General features: G+C 46.9%; 1 pseudogene; it reads right to left on the bottom strand.

Moving 5' to 3' along the window:
* Window positions 1-1,404: 1,404 nt before the first annotated feature.
* The window catches only part of LOC146184712 (luciferin 4-monooxygenase-like), a 65,414-nt pseudogene continuing 52,902 nt past the window's right edge, over window positions 1,405-13,916 (bottom strand).

Genomic DNA, 13,916 nt, shown 5'->3' with positions numbered 1-13,916 from the left:
CATCCGTCATAGCCGATGCCGCTTTCATGCGTTAAACCCGGGCTAATATGCGTTTCTTTTCTTTTTTTTCTTTTGCTTTTGTTGTCGAAGGCTTCTGTGCATTCGTAAAAGTTTTAGTGAGCACATTTTTCTTTAGAGAAATGCTCGAATGTTTGGGACCTGCACCTAATTGTTACCCTAAATATTACATAATACACCTAGATCAATGTACTTTACTGGTAGCCTATTATAATCATTATAATCCCTTTTTGTCCAAGTGCTGTTTTCCGACAAAACTCGTCATTTCTGACAAGGGGAGTAAAACAGCTTCATGTGGGCTTAAATATCAGTGTTTAGTTCGGGAATAAATACATTTTTATAGTCGCATGATAAGATGACCTCCATTTCTTTCGGAATAGTTTTATATCCAGCGTCTGTCTTGGAAGCAACCCTAATATTTTACTTCGCATAAGATTTAGTCACTGCTAAATAATTAGTGATAAAGAAATTTTCAGCCAGTAAAATTGCTTCCCAGAACATGACAGTGCCCATGCGCAGTTTATAACGATGTCTTCGCAGCGAGTAATTCGTAGCTTGCAGTTTAACGTTACTGAAGGTTAATCGCTGATTATTGTAAATTCTGTCAAGTGTGTAAAAGTTCTCTCACACGGTGAAATTTATTCGCATTGCAAAACAAAATAATTGCACTACTAATTTACCGTTATATAATAACATCACACACATCAGAAATCCCTTATATTTTCCTCGGTTTCAGGAAATCATTTAAAGTTTGTGGCGCATGCATTAATGCACTATCACATTCTATGACAGTGGCCGCAAAAAGCATATCGGCAAATTCAATCCACTCAGCGCTGTACACGTGAACAATCAGCTTTCCTGTGCGGCGAGGCTTCCTGTATAGTGTCGGCGTGATCTCAGTTTTGGGGAATACTTGTGCATGGTTGTCTGGGGGCCAGAGTTGATGTGCACTCAGTCTAAAGCAACTCGCCATGCAGTGCGCTGCCAATGCTACATTTAACCTGCTTAATCCTCGAGTCAAGTACGATATAATGAACCAGGCTTTCTCGATTCAATCTAAATTACTGCAGGTCAGAGCACGAACCTTGTATCTGCGTGGACTTGACACTAGATTCGCCGGTCTCACTCGCATGAGACACGTGCAAACTGTTTAAAAGTCGATAAGAAAAACATAGCTGTCATTGGGCAGGCTGAAGCATTAGGCCCGTGAGCGCGGTACAGCGCAAGAAACGTGCAAAGTAAAACTAGAAGACTGGTGGTTGCGTACTTTGTTTTCATAAAATCCGCTCTTCTTCTGCTGCATTGGCGAAATCCTTGGATTTTTTTCTGCAGTATTGCAGATATACTGCAGAAGACACGTTGTCATCTCCAACAAACCCGCCGTAAACTCGAAAGCAGATCTACGCAGCGTGCGTTTCTGCGAGCGCCGCCGGCTCCCGATCCACACTACTGGAGTGACGGTGGCGCCACCTCTAGGTCGATCTCGCGGCGAATAAGGAGGGATAAGGCTCTTCGCATAAAGGACAGTCGAGCCAATACCTAGTCGAATAAATGCGATTGCACAACAGTAGGTACGAATAAACTCTTATTTGAATTTTATTTTTTTCTTAGTACATGTTTGGAAGAGCATAATGCGGCTGTAATGTGAGAGGGAGGAAATAAACCAAACACTCTTCTATAATAAGGGTTCAGTACACTTAAACAATCGTGCAGAGCGCAATTTATCTAAAACGCCAAGTGCTTCACGCTGAATTATAATTTTTAATTTTTTGCAAGAGGTGTAATGGGTATTACATTTCAGTAAATGGAGGTTACCTCCACCTGTGATAGCCCGTTGAAAGCCAAACGTTCTGTGCTTTGACATGTAAATAATCGACAGCGATCGTTGAAAGCTCTGCGGTTTCATTGAAACTGGGGTTCCTCCGCTCTGAGGCATTGTTGCTGAATATAGGCCTCCCTCAGAACGCTGCGCTGGTCCTTCCCGCTTGCCGTGAAGGGAATTCTGTCCAAGAACTCTACGCCACCGTGCAGGTGCTTGTGATGCGCCAGTTGAGCTGAAAGGAAAAAGAAAATTCATGTGGTTACTTCGGGCTAGCAGGCCCCCCACGGGTGCTTCCTACACAGATTAGACGGGCCTGACTGCGGTATAGACAACCTGCAATGAAGTTTGCTGCTTCGATCGCCGCGCCGTAACACATATCTTAGCGAGAAGAACAAACACTTCCGAGGCGGCTTTTTAGGGCGTTTTCACGCCACCTGCATGAACTTACAGGAATCAGATTGCACGCTCTGTCGAAGCTTTGCATGGCGTGTGTCAGATAACTGGGCTACATCGAAAGCGCCTGGGCAAGGACGTTATCTGCCACACGCGTATCTATAAAGGCCGGAATACATGGAGCGTTTTTGCCGCGTCAAGCCGGCGTTTTACGCCCGGCGTCGGAAAAAACGCGCGCCGCCGCCGATCTGACCCTGCCAGATATTTGACGCGCGGGCGGCGCGGCGTCCTCTCGAACCGGAAGCTACTGCAAAAACGCTGCATGTATTCCGGCCTTAATGCTGCTGAATATGCTCGGTCGTTTACCGCGAACCAAATGGCTAACAGCATCATTTTTGAGTCACGCGGCGGGACAATTGCAGCACCACCTATGCTGTGCAGGTTCCTTATTGGTATTCACAGTTCACATAAATGCATAAAGTATTCACATAAATGCGACAGTGTTAAAGGCCCATTTCTGCAGAAAATCCGAAGTCGTCACAGTTGAGAGCGAAAAGTCATGGACACGGCTTCGGCAGTTGGTAATCGGCAGGTGACATGGCCGAGAACTAATTATTTGATGGGTTGCGTGACGTGAGACCACATGGTAATGCAAAGTTAACGGGAGCTGCCAACTTGAGTTGTACATTTGAAATGGCAGGGGGAATAAGAATCACCCTATTGCAAAAACCAGCGTCTCCCAGCGTCTTCCAGTGCGAAACCAGTAAGATTTTCGCGCTGGTTTTGCACTGGATCTGCTGGGCACGCTGGAGGTCTGCGATATTCACTGGAGCAGTAACGGGAAGACACTGGTTGCATTGGTACGATGGGAGAAAAACACTGGGATTAGCTTTTTGACGCTGGGTGTGTCGATGGCATCCGCGATGCACTGGGAGAAGCGCTATATGTGCGCTGGGGCCGCCCTGGTCCCAGTGTCCCAGTATAGCCGGTGCGGCCTGCAGCGTCAGTCGGAGTAGCATCCCTCAGGGGCCAACATGGCATCAGCGTACTCGCAATCGACCATCGGGGCGCATATGAAAAATATGGTTCAAGCAAGCGCTTTTTGCTGCGAAGTCTTTGCGCACTTGTAAGAAAACAAAGGCAGTATCTTTTTTCTAGAATTTTCATGTTTCGATAGGTCGTTTCGAGCGTTTCGAGGGAGACCCCGAACGCCGCGCCTCTGATATCTCATGACACACTGACGATTGACGCAAAACTAAAACTGGAATTGAATAATGTGGGCTACCATGCATAACAAACTTCACAGCTGATCTTAAGGGCACTCTAACACAATGATTACTGCCAAAATGTTCAATGCGGGCTCAATCGCAGGCGAGCGTAGTCTGCACCACGGCCCAGCATAAACAGCAGAAAGAAAAAATAAAACGAGGAAGAGTGTAGTTTACCGAGTGATCGGCCCATGAGAGAAAAAACAACATACAGCGCTTGTAATGCATATATTTAGCGTGTTTCTCTAGCTTTTGCGCTCCTTCTTACTCTGCGTATAAAGCAGCCGAGCCCTCGGTTATTGCAACGCTTCCCGAAATGTTTACATACAAATAAGGTTTAGTTGCCCGCAAAATAGTGTCGTCGCTGCTGCGCTTGTCGGTATTGAAGCTTGGTCGCACTTTTTTCCCTGAAGGTTTGTACTAAAGCTCCGTGTTCAGCGAAAATTACGCCCATGGTAGCAGAGCAACACCGAAGAGCCGGCGTTGGTAAATTTGCGAGAGATGTCAAAACTCCACATGTTAAAATGATTCCAGTGCACAAAATAGCGCGCTTAGGCACCCAGAACATTAGTTGCAAGTCATGAGAGCAGGCAGCAAGCTCCAATGATCAAGAAGTTGTAATTGTTAGAGCGGCAGCAATGGGCTTGTAGACTGCAAAACATGAAGTCTCAACCTTATAAATGCGGGTCATCACATAAAATGCAGAAATGTTTCAAACAATTCTAGCGTGGTGAGCTAGTGATTGAATAGGTGCCTAGAAAGCGAGTTCGAAGCGCGCTTGGTACACTCTTTTTTTTTTCATTTTTTTTTGCTTTTTTAGGGTTTTTTAAGTACCTACCTTGTTTCGTTACTTTTTAATTTTTATCTCACGCCTTTTTTTCTGCGGGCGAACAGTGCCGCAAGTGCGAAGCGTGCCAGTACGGCGCGTCCCAGTGCGCCCAGTTTTCAGCGTCATACTGGGACCATAATCAGGTATTACGCTGGGGCGCTGGGACCCAGTGGCACTGGTTTTTGCTATAGGGCAGCCTCCTAGATCTCTTGGATTCCGAGGCAGTAACGGTACTTCTATAGGGACCGGGAGCCCGTTGTATGTTGTTCCCACGCCTCGGAGGAGCAGGACCACTCGCGGAAGAACGCTAGCCAGCGGAATGACATAGGTAGCAAGAGCGGCGCAGCCGGTTCGGTGCGACGAGGCGTACTCGAGCATGTCCCACCAGTCGTTTTGCAGTGTGGCTTTTGAAGTTTAAGCAATCGCAAGTAGTGTTTTCGGCCAGGAAATCTTGAAAAAGAGAAGTGTCGTTCCCGCCAAGCTATATATGCGTGACTTCGAAATGCCCCCGCCCCCCCTCGCGTTTACGATCGACTTTATTGAGTGAAATTTCATTGCTTTTTCTCGTTCGCGATGTTGTATTGAATGAGCTCTTCAATGAGTGTTTATTAGGTCAGGAATGCATGCCACAGATGAAGCTGAACAAATTCGCACGTTTAAAAGCAGTTTACAGTACGTTAGCATTGGTTAACGAACGAAAAGAAGAGTTCGTTGGAATACAATTACTCGTGCCTCCTACCTGCTCTTTCTGTTAAGAGAAAGGTAAATACTCTGCCAGCGAAAGTAGGTATGCAAATATTATTTCTGCCCATCACTGATGAGCGTAACGCTGCTCGAGCGACGATGGTGGCGGCCTTTTCCTTTCCAGTGTCGGCCTTTTCTTGGTTGGTCACATGGGACCCAAAAGTCGAGATGTATCGCCTGCTGCGTCGTCTGGTCAAATATACACCGTGTATGTGCCTTCCAAAAGCCGGCTGAATTCATGGATATGTGCAATCATATTGCTGCAAACCTTTAAAATTTTTATTCGTTGTTTTCAAGAGCTCTCAGCGTGCGGCCTTATCGCTGAAATTGTTGCGCATGGACCGATCTAGCGCTCATTTGTGTCTTCAAGCTCGTAGCGTGAAACACGTGTTTACCTCTTTTATTGTAGCGCAATATGCACTGTGATAAGTTTGGAATAGTCGCGGGCAAACATAACTGTTTCTGTATTATTCTGAAATTATTTCCGTATCCCTTGGCTGGTTTTCCGAGATGTTGCTGCGCTGATTTTAAACGGAGCACTGACGAATGCAACGATGAAACGGGCATTCGTACTTCGACGACCGACGGGCATGATTGTTGCTTTCGACTCCCCCGTGTTAATTTATTCTCTTGTGAACGCAAGTCAGGTCAATAAAAAGTTTCAGTGCACCTCTAGGTCGTTTATTTCTCGCCTACGACACTGTTACTAGCAAGTGACAATGTGTTTAGACGCAGCCGGACTCTAGCAGCGGCGGCGGCGCTGTCACTGTGTCAGGCCGTGGCTGAGTAAACCCAAGCGAGAGAGCAGCACTGTGTTCTCGAAACAAGAGGTTCGATTGGGTCATTCTCGGCCCTTGTATTTAACTCAGTCACGCAACACGACACTAATTCGTGACGGACGTCTGTGTCGGTGGCCTGCAGCCGCGACAGCCCATCAGTTGGCCGATTTCCTTGTCACATTTCTGACACGATACTTCACTATCGACATCGAAAACAATTCTCCGCCCTCCACTTCGCCCCGCCCGCAGTCGCGCCGCGATGTCTGCTCTGGGTCCTGTGGCTGGTAAACACGAAATCACCTGCCCACATGATTTCCGGCCTATTGGCATCAGAATGGCCCCTCTGGGCAGGAGAGGGGATGACTAAGGAGTTCATATATTGCCACCACTATTTTGCCGCGGCGCGTGGCGAGACAAGAATGTGGGGCTTCCCCCGCAGTCAGAAACCAAGAGCTGCATGGGAAAATGAACCAGCAAAGATAACTGCACACTATCTCGAAACACCAGGTGCCCCGAAAATCGCCGCGATGGCCGCATAATTGGGCAGCAAGTTATTTTATTGCAGCATTCAGTTATCTCATCCGCTCAACAAGCACGTTTGCCGTGCCTTAAATGACTCATAGTGTCGGCGTTCGTTTGCCCGGAAACACTACAGCTATAAACCAAATGACGTCATCAGAAAAATAAAAACCTGGTCTACACCGGGAATCGCACCTGCAACCTTTGGATCCCCAGCCCCGCGCTTTAACCAACTGTGCCACGCCCAGGATCGCGAAATGCACATCATAATTCTCCTTGCCTACCGTGAGGATCACAGTAGCGATGTCTATGACGCTGCAATTAGTGACACTGATAATGATGACATTAGCAATGATAGTGACGGTGCATTCAGTTGATAATGACAATGAAAGCAAACGTGAGACACCATCTGCAGCAGCAACGCTTCGACTTTCGCATTTCTGCAGCCTAGATTCCACTGTGCTCTCGGAATTTTTTTTTTATCGCGTAGGTCTAGGGAGAAGTGAGTGTGCACTTCTGAAAACAAAATTGTGTGGACTGCACATAAAGGCGACAGCTGCGCAAGCAAGTCTCATGGCATTCACGTGGGCGGGCATGTAGCACCAAGGGGACATGAAATTTTGCATCGCGCTCTCACTGCCTGGAAAGTACCCCGCCACGGAAATCAGCTCGGCTTACGCATGGGCTTCTAGCGCCAGGAGGTCATGTTACCGACCACTCAAGACACCGCAGGAGGGTGAGAGGTGCACAAAGGGAATGTAACGATGTCAGGTGAAGTTCTGGTTTGGTTTGTGGAGTTTTAACGACGTCCCAAAGCGACTCAGGCTATGAGGGACGCCGTAGTAGAGGACTCTGGAACTTTCGACCACCCGGGGTTCTTTAATGTTTCTCAGACATCGCAGAGCACACGGGCGCCTTGCTGTTCGCCTCCATCGAAAAGCGGCCGCCACGGCTGGGATCACATCACATCTTCGGGCACTGTAGTTGACCGCCCTAACCACTGCACAATCGCGGCGGGTCACGTGCAGTTTTAAAAGCATTCCTACCAGCCACGAGTTCCTGTAGCCTCTGGGCCTCCCTCTGCTCTTCGATGCTTCCCTGTCGGATGGGTCGCCTGGGCACCACGTAAGCCCGCGCAGCCTCTCCGTACTGGGGGTGCGGGACTCCGACGACGACTGCGTGGCGCACTTGGGAGTCAGAGGAGAGCAGCTCTTCCAGCTCGGCGGGGGCCACCTGCTGGTCCATGCACTTGATCAGCTCTTTCAGTCGGCCGCACACGAAAAAGCGCTCGTCGGGAGTGTAGTAGCCCACGTCGCCTAGGAGGGCAAATAACAGTCCAAAGCGTGTTAAAAAATTTTCTCGTAGCGTTTCACTTCTCAAGAGTCAGATTGAGAAATGTATGGTAAAACGTGATAGATATTAAACGTAATCGAACCGAGGAGGATGTGCGAAAGTTTTCTGCACGAACGAAAATTTGATAGAGACGACGACGACAACTGATGCACACCTCGATAGTGTGCGGTAGTCTGCGCCCGGGATGATCCGGAGCGGCGACCGCTACAATGTTCCGTACTTACTTCCCACGATAAATTCCTAGCCTTGAATCCGCTCCACTCCAACGTTTTTCTTTTAGCGAGGAAGCACTACAAACGAACGAGCAAGTGTTAGACGCTTTTCTATAGGGTACGAACCTCAGTATTAGTGCTTTCGTGTCGAAATTCTGAATCAGTCAATGTCTTGTGAACAGCACGTGGCGATCTATAACAGTACACATCTGAACCAATCAGGTATAACAAAAAAAAAAACGAGCTCGGAATAAAGGATAGACAAGAAAGTCCCGTAGATGATAATGAAAAATAGGAGGTAGTCAGGGGATACCGAAAGTGTCGATAAGTTATTTGATATGCCCGAAGCCTTTCATCGCGCGGCATGCACCACAAAATGGCTGCCACAGTGAAGTAGGTACATATTTCCCGTCATAAGGACACCGTACCAGTGCAAACGTAGCCATCCTCGTAGATCTCTGTCGTTTCTTTTGGTTTCTTGAGGTAGCCTTTAAACGTACAGGCACCCTTCACACATATTTCCCCTTGTTCGTGGGGTCCCAGAGCCTTCCTTGTGGACAAGTATGCGACCTGCACAGAAGCAGCAAAACATATTCGGAGATGTCGAGCGCAATTAAAACTGAGTAATATCCGCGGATGCCATCAGTATTTAGGTATTTTTTAAAAATTTATCTAAGGGTTTTTGGCATGCCATCTTGGAACTCTTCGATGCAGAACAAACTGAAAGTTTTAACTCTTCCCTAGATCGAAGAAGTCAGAGGAATAGTTTTGCCTCAACATGTATATATTGCACACTGTCTACTCAAATCAGGAGCAAGAATGTCAATGAAATTAAGAAGACGGCCCGACGGCTCGTGTTAGGTGATATCTTCCGAGGTTTAGAACGGCCTGTTCTGGAACTGGCCGGATATGAATGCATTGAAGTGAACTCTGGTACCGCGTAAATGCCCTGACAAAACTTAAGCCGGCGCAGTTTACTCTACTTTTTTATTATTTCTTATTAAACATATTGGAAACGGAATTCTAGATTAAAACCGGAACGCCGCGTGTCAAATAAAATTATGACCAAAATAGTGCAGATTGGCATGGTACAAAACCTGTAACCCTCCTCGCCGCAGTACTTTAGTTGTTAATCTGCTGCACTGCTGATACCAAAGATGTGGCTTCGATCTTGGCCATGGCGGCCGTTTCTCGATGGAGGCAAAAAGTAAGGCTGCCTCGTACTGTGCCATGTTAGTGCACATTGAAGTACATAAGGTTAATAATAATAATAATAATAATAATAATAATAATAATAATAATAATAATAATAATAATAATAATAATAATAATAATAATAATAATAATAATAATAATAATAATAATAATAATAATAATAATAATAATAATAATAATAATAATAATAATAATAATAATAATAATATTAATAATAATAATAATAATAATAATCATCAGCCTGATTATACCCACTGCAGGGCGAAGGCCTCTCCCAATTTCTCCACTTAACCCGGTTCTGTGCTAGCTGCATCCACTTGACCCCTGCGAACTTCTTGATCTCATCCGCCCACCTAACTTTCTGCCGCCCCCTGCTATGCTTTCCTTCCCTTGGAATCCAGTTTGTTACCCTCAGCGACCATCGGTTATCCTCTCTTCGCACTACATGTCCTGCTCATGTCCATTTCTTCTTCTTAATTTATACTAGAATGTCGGTAACTTGAGTTATTTCTCTGACCCACTCTGAACGCTGTCAATATTTCGGGAGCCTTATTTTCACTACGGAGTCTCTCACAGCCCGACTGGCTTTGTAGCATTAAACACTATAATCTAAAGAAACACAAAGCAAACCAAAAGCAGTAATAAATACCACTGTGTTACATACGAAGGCTGAGGTAAAATATAGTTATATAGAGCCTCCCAAAAGTAAAACGGAGCAAGCGAGCGGTAACAAGAGTGATTTCTAGCATGCTCTATCAGGGGAATCGTGTGGAGATAGCGATGGCCCGGCGGACCCTTCCTGGAATTTTAATTTTAAGCATGGTACCAGTATACCGGCCCAGTCATGCTGCTTCTATCAGTGTTTGTCACAGGCGCAAGTGATGCTTTATACAACGATTTACCGCACTTGGCACGCCGTGATTCCGAAGTTGGAGAAACCGCTGAGAGAACCACGAAACGCTGCACGCCCACCAGCACCCGCTCTGGTATGGCCGCATTCCTGATGACGCAGATGAACGGGCAAAAAAAACAAACAAAAAAAACAACGAACTAATTCGGCACGATGCATGACACTGATGAAATCCTCAATAAAACTTTAAAACGTTCTTTGCGGACATGGATGCAATAAGCGTTGCTTTGCCCGCACCAGTCATAAAGCGAGCATCAAGATCAGGATAGGTCCGATGGACCCACACTACTTCTACGCGCTTCCGTGGATAGAGCGCGCTGCGAACAAGTTTTCCTAATGTTCGCGTGTCCGAGTTTACTTATTCGGTAATGTGTAGATCACGCGGGCAATCACGTGATCACGTGGAAGGGGGAAAACAAGGCAGAATCAGCGAGGCAGTAACGAACCAGACGACAGCACAGGTAGTTTAAAACAATCATAACGGACAGCCTACGGTTTCTTAATCAGATCGAAATCTACAGTCAAATTGCAATTAACGCATTTGTGAGATGCGTTCAAGTAGAGCTACAAATTTATTTAATGGTGTGATAAGCGAGTACAGAGAATTTCCCTCACGTAGAGCTAGCCGCTAGTAGGCTCATTTAAAAGAATGGTTGGTCAGTAATGTATTGTTTGCTTTCCACTTACAGGGTTTAACGTTCCAAAGCGACATTAACCACCTGGGGTTGTTTAACGAGCACTGACATCGCAACGCGATTGCCGCAGCCAGGACCGAACTCGCGTTCCCGTCGTCAGCAGTTGATCCCCTACTCAGCGCCGCCAAAGCAGGGCAGAAGTTCAAAGCGGGAATATGTACTCTACATCATCTCACAAGTGGTTTGCAGCGCTGGGGAACCTGTGACATTTGGATTCAGGTAGAACGAAAGGAAGAAGATGGTTTGCACGGTATAAAAAAGAAGAACTGAAGAAGGGTAAATAGGGTACGCATCAGGTCGCAGATGATCCAACGTTTCGACAAGTGGACTTGTCTTCGTCTGGGCGCAGATGAGCCAACGTTTCGACAAGTGGACTTGTCTTCGTCTGAAATGCCCAGACGAAGACAAGTCCACTTGTCGAAACGTTGGCTCATCTGCGACCTGAGGCGTACCCTATTTACCTTTGTGACATTTGGAGTCATTCAGAATTGCGTGTGCCGGTTAAATGTGCTCCTCCGCTCCTGTCATCCCGCGTCTGGTAGCTCCATCGCTGGGGAAGAAACAAATGCCCTGTCGTCTAGCTTTGGTTAACAGAAAAAGCTTCACTACCCTGGCTAGGCCCATTGTCGAGTTGTGGCTGAGCTGAAGCCTCGCCGCGCAACGAGCGACCACGTACACGCCGCACGGAGATGTGCGGCGCAGAGCCGTGTACGTGTATATATATATATATATATATATATATATATATATATATATATATATATATATATATATATATATATATATATATATATGTGTGTGTGTGTGTGTGTGTGTGTGTGCGTGCGTGCGTTAAACACGTGATCATCGCCGTCACATTGGCTACACAACATTGAGTGCTTAGCACTTCTGTCCTAAATCACGGATTTCGCTGGTGGCGGTCCGACGCCTGCTTTCTCGGCCTCTTTCTCTCTCAGTATCTCTGTGAACTTGAGGCGCGAAGGAGAGAATGGTGAGGCGAAAGCCTTTTCGCGACGATATTGCTGTCCCTTTCGCTATTTATGCAGTGAAAGTGTGGATTAAGGATTATGCATTTGTTATGAATCTCTATAACGTCTTTATTCAAGTGCATCATCGCCCCGTTGTCGCAGAGCCGGAGCACACGCACCCACAGTCATGCGTGGCAGCAGCAGCCACCTATATTCCCCGCCATCGGACCGCTGAGCCAACGGCGTCCTCGCCTTCCTTCCTGCGGCGCGCTTGCGGAAGGGGAGCGGCGACTAGCCTCTCTGGCGACTAGCCTCCCAGCAGGGCTCATCTCTAGTTGGGCGCAGTCTTCCACAGTGCTGCTGCGCTTGCCTGGCAGCCGGGCACAGCTCTGCTCGGGCCACGGTGGCAATGTCTCCTTTCAGGGCTCCGGAATGCTGTCTTGTGGTTTCACGTTTAGCTCAACTCAAGCTGAAAACCGCACGGTCGCTGACGGTTGCCCGAGGTAGCGTAGTGAAGCTTTTAGTTCAAAAATAATAAGTGCGTAGTTGCGGCGCGTAGGAGCAAACAGCAAACGGTGCGGATGCCGTGTTTGAGAATGGTGGTGCACAACTTCGCAACACGCCTCCGCCATGCTGTGTTGGTGCGGACTATCTTTGCTGATTTAACGAGCGAATGAAGGGCTTGTCGTGCTCGTCAAATTAAAAGGCTGAACTATATTTATTATCGCTTCAAGTATTGGTTGAGAAAATAGTTTAACACTGCGAGAGTATTTGACAGGACACTTCGAGATGATCCTGTAGCCTTCATTGGACGACAGAGATGTTCCACTGTGCTACAAAGAACTTGTGAAACGCAGTATAGATCTTCATTCGGACATTACCGCTTAGCGCCCGAAGGCGTTAAAGCAAGTCTTCACAGTTGAGTATGTAAGACACCCTCAACGAAAAGGGCGTGGTATTTTAGCCTTAGGAATCGAATAGGCGTTTTCGCCGTAGCAAACGAGGGCATTGCCGACTGAGATTCAGAAAGAGAAAAGTTTGCTGCACAGGCTACAGGCTGTACCTAAATCCGTGACTTCCGCAGTGCTTTGCCGATATACGGCGGCGGCTATTTCCCATTCAACTTTTGACCGTGCTTGTGTGGTGTGTAGCCCAACGATTAGAGAGTTGTCAATGCTACCACCAACTGAGTGTCTTGGTTGAAGCTTTCTTGGTGGCGCATCTAAAAAGTACGAGAGGGCTGTCGCCCACCTACTGTTTTCCCAGTTCAACCTCGGTCTGCGTGACACTTGCGTTATGGTGGGGTGTTGCGAGTTGTTTTGTCGATCGCCGCGCCGTAAAACATATCCCAGCGCGAACAGCAAATACTTTTAAGGCGCTTTCGTAGGGCGTTTTCACGCCACCTGCATCAGCATACATGTATCAGGTTGCGCGCTCTGTCGAAGCTTTGCATGGCGTGCCAGATAACTGGGATACATCGAGAGCGCCTAGGAAAGGACGTTATCTGTGACATGCGTATCTATAACAGTGATGAATATTCTCGGTCGTTTATCGCGAACCAAGCGGCTAACAGCAACATTTTTTAGGCGCGTTGCGGAACAAATGCAGCGCCGCCTAGCCAATGCAGGTTCCTTATGCTCGAGTCCTACGCTCGAGAACGCTTTCAACGTTAGCCTATACATAACGCAAACGTATTGGAAAGTCGAATGCTAGATAGCAGGCGACGTAGATAAGTTGGGAGATCAAGGCATGCGCGTTGTCTTCTAACTTCTTTTACCATCGGGGATGATTACGTATTTGCTTTGCATTCACATTCGCTGATTGTGTAAAATAGTATATTCAGCGTTAACTTTATTCATTGCTTACTTTTATTTCCACGAAAGGCGCAGGCCTTCCGACGCTTTTGAAGTCGCTGTCTAGTGGAGTCGAGAGTATGGTGCAGCCCGTCAACTCTGTCATGCCAAATGCTGAAAGAAATACCTTTTAGTGAAAGTTGCGATAAACCAAAAAAGACAAAAAACGGTTTAGAACACACACAAAAATACGATTCATCTGGGTCCCCGGACACAGCGGTATTTTCCAGAACGAAGCGGCAGATTTTCTGGCTGAATCAGCTATTGATGCATCTGTTTCATGTACCATCCCTAATATCACCATTTTTGGAATGCCCCGTTTCCAGCGATATCAATAC

The sequence above is a fragment of the Amblyomma maculatum genome, chromosome 7 (assembly GCF_055883805.1).
Source record: "Amblyomma maculatum isolate TAMU_Amacu chromosome 7, ASM5588380v1, whole genome shotgun sequence".
NCBI lineage: Eukaryota > Metazoa > Arthropoda > Arachnida > Ixodida > Ixodidae > Amblyomma > Amblyomma maculatum.
The sequence above is the reverse complement of the archived record's forward strand: the minus strand, read 5'-3'. Positions and strand labels throughout refer to the sequence as shown.